General features: G+C 37.9%; 1 long non-coding RNA gene across 2 annotated transcripts; it reads left to right on the plus strand.

The window, feature by feature from the left end:
• The first annotated feature begins 584 nt into the window (after positions 1-584).
• Positions 585-6,732, plus strand: LOC143294917 (uncharacterized). 2 transcript variants are annotated; one of them, XR_013056971.1, is made up of 2 exons: positions 585-3,257; positions 3,324-6,732. It is a non-coding gene; the product is annotated as an uncharacterized LOC143294917 (long non-coding RNA). The 2 variants fall into 2 exon arrangements; XR_013056970.1 differs by having other exon boundaries at positions 585-3,226.
• The last annotated feature ends 205 nt before the right edge of the window (positions 6,733-6,937 follow it).

The following is a 6,937-nucleotide window of genomic DNA, read 5'->3' on the forward strand; positions in this document are numbered from 1 at the left end:
GCATTTTTGATGTTACAATTTTTGTATGCCTCCTATCAAGTTTTTGCTCTTGATGATGTCACAGCATTTTTGAAAGATGTTTTTACTAAGGCTGCTGTGGAATAAGGTCACATGTGTCTGTTGGGCATTGTGGGTTTGTAGGGCCTGGCTAGGTATGAAACGGGACATTATTTCTGTTCACGCTCTCTCCTGAAAAACCCTCTTCTGGCCATGTACAGCCAGATTATTGATGGTCTAATGCTAGTTTTGAATCTTCAGTTGGTAGATTTTTATTTAGATATTCATGTGAGATTAACCAGTCATCTTTGTGGAATTCTTCACAACTTGTAGATTTAATCATGCATGCATGTCCTGTCCTCATTCAACGATTGACAGTTTGGACCACAACACAAAGTCCTGGTATTTTCATGACTTGGCAATAAATGAAGTGTTTGTGATGCGAGGAAGATTTCAGTCAATCTCTTTTCAGAGCTACACCAGCAGCATGTTACATTGTGAATGTTGCATTTTTTTTTTTTTTGCTTGCTTTTTTAAAAATAACCAAGACAGTTGTAACCAAGATTGTTTACCAAGTCTCACCCTTTTACTGATTAGAAGAGGTGAAAAAAAAAGTTTAGAGGTCCTTTTCAAAGCATCGCGTTTGGTTAAAGATAGCACAAAAGATATGGCAGAGATAGGTATGATGCACTTTTTTCAACCAGAATTAACACGGCAAGGCGTCAGTGAGTAGATCTTTCATAATATGTGCGCTCCCAACATTGTAACGCAACAGCAGATGATGGGCTGCTGGAAAGGAAATGATGGACATGAAATAAGTGATACAAGCAGTTGCTCTATAACCAGTTGAAACTGACACGACTGGAGCAGCTTTTGGACCTTTCACATAATAATTATTGTGAATTGGCCTTTGTGGTTTGTATGGCATCAGAATTTAGCTATCTTGCTTTTCTCCCAGAATTCGGTGAAGTCATCTGGGTGTTGCACAGGACGTTCCTCCAGTCTGTGGGTTGTGTGTTAACACCTAGGTGTATGATACTGAAATCCATTTGTCACTTTTCTTTTTGAAGAGTTACAATGCTTGAAAATGGGACAAAAAAAAAAAAAAAAAAGCTAAGTTTTACTGTGGAGTTGGTGAAGGAGGTAATACAGATTTTTTTTTTTTATTGTAAAGGGTAGGTGTAATTGAAGCATAGCCTTCATTGTCAACCCTCTTGTCAACCAGTGTGTCAAAGTGTTCATGGTTCAGAGAAAGATAGAGTTACTGGGCCCATTCCACTGAATGAAAAACTGACACAGTATTCATATCTGCAAGTACCTCTGTTTTTTTTGACTGATGAAGGTTATGTAAATGTGCTTGTGATTTGTCATTTTGTCTGTATTGTGTGTACTGACAAGAGAAATGAGGGTGTCTGATTTGGAGCTGTTAAGATTCAAGAACACTCATAATACATTCAGTGTATAAAAGATTAATGGCAACCTGTGTTGCTGTGAATAAATACAAGTCAGGAAGTTGACTTCCTTCAGTACTGCTGCATAATCTGGACCGAAGGAGTACAAAAAGTTCAGCATGTTACTGACTGTTCAATGTTCAGATATATATGTGTGTGTGTGTGAATGTGTGTGAATTTGCACCTCATGATATAAAGTGATTGTAGAACAACTAGACGTGAGTAGAACATGTTTATGAAGCTACCTGTAATTAGTGTACATACAGAGTTTGCGTGTAAGCTGCTTTTTGCAAGGTTGTTTCAGTGGTGCTTTAACCAAGCTGTTGGAATGACATTACTATGTATTCTGTGTGCTCAGACATCCTATACTACAAGTTTCTTTGTGTGTTTGTTGGATATCACCATCATGTCATTGTGAACATGGCTTTTTTCTTTGATGTGGTCATGGTGTCAAATTTGCCCCAGACTTGTTCAAACCAAAACATATCTCTGCCGTTATTACACATTCATTAATGCTATGTGCCTTTCAAATCACCTTGCTTTTTCTGCAACACTCTCTTCTCATTTGTTTCTCACCCCTGCTCACACTTTTAAAATTTTTATTTTTATTAATCATTTGTGACCACATCAGTTCTGTGATCATTTGGATGTCAGCTGACAACAGACACATATTTGTGACCACATCAGTTTGAAAATAATCTGTGATCATTTAGGTGTCAGCTGACAACAGACACATATTTGTGACCACATCAGTTTGAAAATAATCTGTGATCATTTGGATGTCAGCTGACAACAGACACATATTTGTGACCACATCAGTTTGAAAATAATCTGTGATCATTTGGATGTCAGCTGTCAACAGACACTTGATGTTTCACCTTCACACACACACACACAAAAATCCCCCCAAAACGTCAAAATGTTTATGTTGTATTTGGGATTTCTCACTGTATTTAGGACTAGAATTTCCCATACTAGTAACTAGTATTTTTCTTTCAGTATTGGATTTTTTTCTCTGGTCACTTAGTTGTCATCCATTTATTGGAGTTACGTTTTATTAATCCAAAAAAGCAACAACAATCTGTTGTGTGTATGCCCACCATAAAGAAAGTATTGCATTATCATATCGGTAATCACAGTAGTATGGCTGTGTGCATTGTGTGTGAAGCGGCCAAGGAAAAAAATGTCTAGAAAAAAGACCATGCCCCTGAAGCTGCCTTCAGGGTTGTGGACATGTGCTGTAGACTGCCCTGTAAACACCCATCCCCCATTTGGGGTTAAAGCTGTGCATTGGGTAAATGTCCCCACTCCTCTCATTTTGAAAGAGAAAAGAAAATCACCATGAACTAATGACAGTTCAGTTTACTGTGTGTGTGTGATTAGGTTGTTTTACAAGGCTTCTTGAAGATAAAGAGGAGACAGAGAACAGAGCACCTGACTGAGATGTCGAGGTGTCGTTGAAAAAGCAAGTGAGAGCACGGTGTCAGCCCATGATGCCGTGTCTTGTTTCAGCAGTTTGTTCTCTCTCTCTGCCCAGCCAGTGGTGTGTGATCAAACGGGTGAGGAAAATGGCTTTCTGCAAAGGGTCAAGTACCCACTTTTCAACCGCCCCCAACTTTAGGGTGAAATGTCTGCAAAGTGGGGGTGGGTGCTTACAAACTTGTATACAGTACTTGCAAGTTAAGGTTGTTTACAGTACAGTACTTGCAAGTTAAGGTTGTTTACAGTACAGTACTTGCAAGTTAAGGTTGTTTACAGTACAGTACTTGCAAGTTAAGGTAGTTTACAGTACAGTACTTGCAAGTTAAGGTAGTTTACAGTACACAGTACTTGCAAGTTAAGGTAGTTTACAGTACACAGTACTTGCAAGTTAAGGTAGTTTACAGTACACAGTACTTGCAAGTTAAGGTTGTTTACAGTACTAGCAAGTTAAGGGAAGTTTACAGTACTTGCAAGTAAAGAGAAGTTTACAGTACTTGCAAGTTAAGGGAGTTTACGGTACTTGCAAGTTATGGTAGGTTACAGTACTTGCAAGTTATGGTAGTTTACAGTACTTGCAAGTTAGCCAACATTTACTGTTATTAAAGAGTATTGGCTGTCCATATTGCTGTCTAGTTGTTTTGTTTAATCTTGTGCTTTGCTGACAGCAAGATCTCAGTATTGCTCTCAGGATGTGTCACATAGTGTTGCTACAGTCTGTTGTTTTTCTTGCTTTAATTTTCTACTTTTGAACCACAATTTGACTTCTTTCATTTATCAGCAAGTGTGTAGCATTACTGAACATTCTGCCCTTAAAAATGATGAGCAGGATTCATTTTCAGCAGGCAGGCAGGCTTCTTCGTTGTTGATTCATGTTCATTTGGTAAAGTTGTCATTTTTTTTTTTTTAATTCAGGAAAAAAATCTGTTTATTTTTTGTTTGTTGTTGCTGATTTGTCAGTCATGTCCATGTTGGCTTCAGTAAGTGTAATTCAGCCTTCGGCAGTGATTTCACATGTATATTATGGATTCTACCTGACAACACAGTGCATTGACACTTTACTATCTGATCAAGGTTTAGGTAAGAACTTAGTATAGGTTGTATTTTGGCCACAGTGTTATTGTGTGTGTTTAGCTTGTAACATTTCCCTCTCCAGGGTTGGTTTTGTTTCCAGAACAGTTTTTCCTTTTCTTTTTTATCCCTGCTTTGTACAAAAAGGCAAAGCAGATTATTTCTGAAAATTCTCAACAAGATCATTTGATCTGCATTTCTTCTTCTTCAGCAGTGGATCCCTTCTTCTTTTATTATTGTAATCAGGGCTAGTTAACTGCCATTGCTATTCAGGAAACCTTGTGAGCATTTATCCAACAACCCTGTCAAACCATGTCGCTTCCCTGTCAAACCATGTGGCTTCTGTGTGGAACTAATATCATGCAAATGAAAGGCCAGAGAATCCCTGGAAAAAAAAATGTACATGGATATCTATCAATTTATTTTCTTAAGGACATGTGATGCCTATATGAAAAAAAAAATCCTTTCCCCTGTGCAGATATTGAATGATAGGTTTATAAGAAAAGTGTAATGCCAAAAAACCATAGCAAAACAAACCAGAAAAACACTGTCATTTACTGTGCTCCCAGAAACACAGGCAAAATAACGGAAGTTGTAGAAATAGGAGTTGTTCAACATGACTGGGCACAGGTTTTCTTCTTCCCTTCAACAGGCTGTGATGACAGATATTTTAATTCTTTAGGATGAGATGATAAGGTTCCGTGTGCAGCTTGAACTCAACTTGATGTACAAGAAACCACAGCAGCGCACTTGCACATGTAAAAGAAACTGTAGCAATGCCCCTCGTGAAGGTGGGCAGAAAAAAATCCAGGTAAATACAATTTTAAATGATAGACAAACACACACACACACACAGAGCAAGAATGAGGAGAGCAGCCCCAATTTCACAGAGAAACCTGCTCTGACAGGGTGACAAGAGAAGTACACCATCAAACCCAGGTGCACCCCCCCCCCCCCCCCACCCGCCGAAATGGGACACACTCATGTTGACGTGAAAACATGACAGGGGGGGAAAGAAAGAAGGCAGAAAAAAGAAGTGAGCAGGAAATTGCTAGGTGCTGGATTTGCTGAAGGTGATCCACACTGCAGTGTTCAGCACCCCTGCCCTGTACTGGCAGCTCAGGGGCTGGAAGGAACACATGCTACATGTTGGCTCTTTTGTTACACACATCAAGACAATGTGTGTGTGATATTACAGGTGTGTCATACTTTTTCTTCCAGCATATTCATACTGGAACAGATATTTCAATAATGTATCTCTTTCTTTTTTCCAGCAAATTTATACTGGAAGAGATAAGTCAATAGTTTATCATTAGCAGTATCAATCCTTTTAGCTGCCATGCTTTAGAAGCTTTCTCTGTGTACTTAATTGAAGTGAGCTGAAAGCTGTTTCGTTTGACATGTTATAAATGTCTTGTGAAGCTGTACAAATTATATGAATATTTTGACATGTCCAGGACAGTCATGTACAGATCTTAACAAGTAAAAACATAAACATATATATCCAATCCAAACAGCTTTTATATCATTGTGTGTCTGTGCTTAATTCGAACCTCTAACAGAATAGTTTTGGAGTGATTTTTGTATGGTTTGAAAAGTGTATTCAAGTTGGTCTGTTTAGAAAACTGAGTCTACTGCCACATCTGATCAAGTAGCCACTGAAACTATGTGACTGACAAATGAAAAATGTGTGTGAAAGACAATACACAGTGTGTAAGTGAAGTCATTACATATATTGTGGCTTACTGGCATCATGTGTATAAAGATCCCTGCAAGTGAAATCACTTCACTGTATGTCTTTTATGTTTTCCATCATGTGTCAAACATGTGTCAGTTGAAAACCACATCAGCATTCCAAGCTAGTATCTTATGTATATCATCAAAATGGCAAGTTCAGTATGGATGATCATTTATGATTGTGATGCTTTACTTTTCGATTTTCTGCTTGGATGTTGTTCATTCATGTACAACATTCATGAAATGTTCTCAGACAAAAGACAAACAAATGTTCATTTTTGTTTTACCATTACCAGTTGTTTAGCTTATTCATGAAAGGTATCCATCCATTTAAGATGTTCCATCATCTGTTGAGCAGAGAAATGAAATCTGGTTTATTTAGTCTTTCATTTTCATTCAGGTCTGGCCTTCCAAACATATAGAAAAACTATGCAATCCCATTTTTTAAAAATACTGACTGCAAGAGAAAATCTAGGTGAGGAAGCTAGACATACCCTCTGTTCTGCTTGGTCAGTGGGGTACCGCCCTTAAAACTGTCCTTTGTGAAAATCGCCTTTATCCCCCTTGAAGATGCTGAATTAACACAAATAGCACCAGTCCCCAATTCACAAGTTAAACCCCAAATCAATCACTTCTGTAGTCATGGATAATTGAAATCTGCAGATAAAAAAGAAACAGTAACATAAGATACAGCAAAGCTTCCTGAAACAAAATTTTGTTTGTATCACGGTAAATCCCAGGGAAAGTAATCAAGATCTGTGATGCCAGTGTTATTTTCATTTCTTGTTATCACTCTTTGTTCATTTCATAAAAAGGTTCACCATTGGCAAGAGAGCAAGATCATCATGTGCATGTTATCAGTTATTCGTTACAGCATATTGTTTGTCAGTATGAGAAGACAACCTTTGAGGCCATGTTTTTTGTTTGTTTTGTTTTTATAAGTCTACACATTCCGTCCACATGTGATACAAAGTTAATTAAAAAGTGAAGAACAGTTTTTAGATTCATTGTGTTTGTTCTTTAGTTTAACGTCTGTTCACTGTAAGTGATATTAGACGACGGTTGGAAAAAATTGAGGGGGGAAAAGAAATTACTGTTTACACATACGAGTAAGTGAAAGTGTGTGTGCGTGCGTATTTGCGCGTGTGTGTGTACGTGTGTGTGTGAGTGTGAGTGTGTGTGTGTGTGTTACATATAGAAAA

This window comes from Babylonia areolata, chromosome 20 (assembly GCF_041734735.1).
Source record: "Babylonia areolata isolate BAREFJ2019XMU chromosome 20, ASM4173473v1, whole genome shotgun sequence".
In the NCBI taxonomy this organism is placed as follows: domain Eukaryota; kingdom Metazoa; phylum Mollusca; class Gastropoda; order Neogastropoda; family Buccinidae; genus Babylonia; species Babylonia areolata.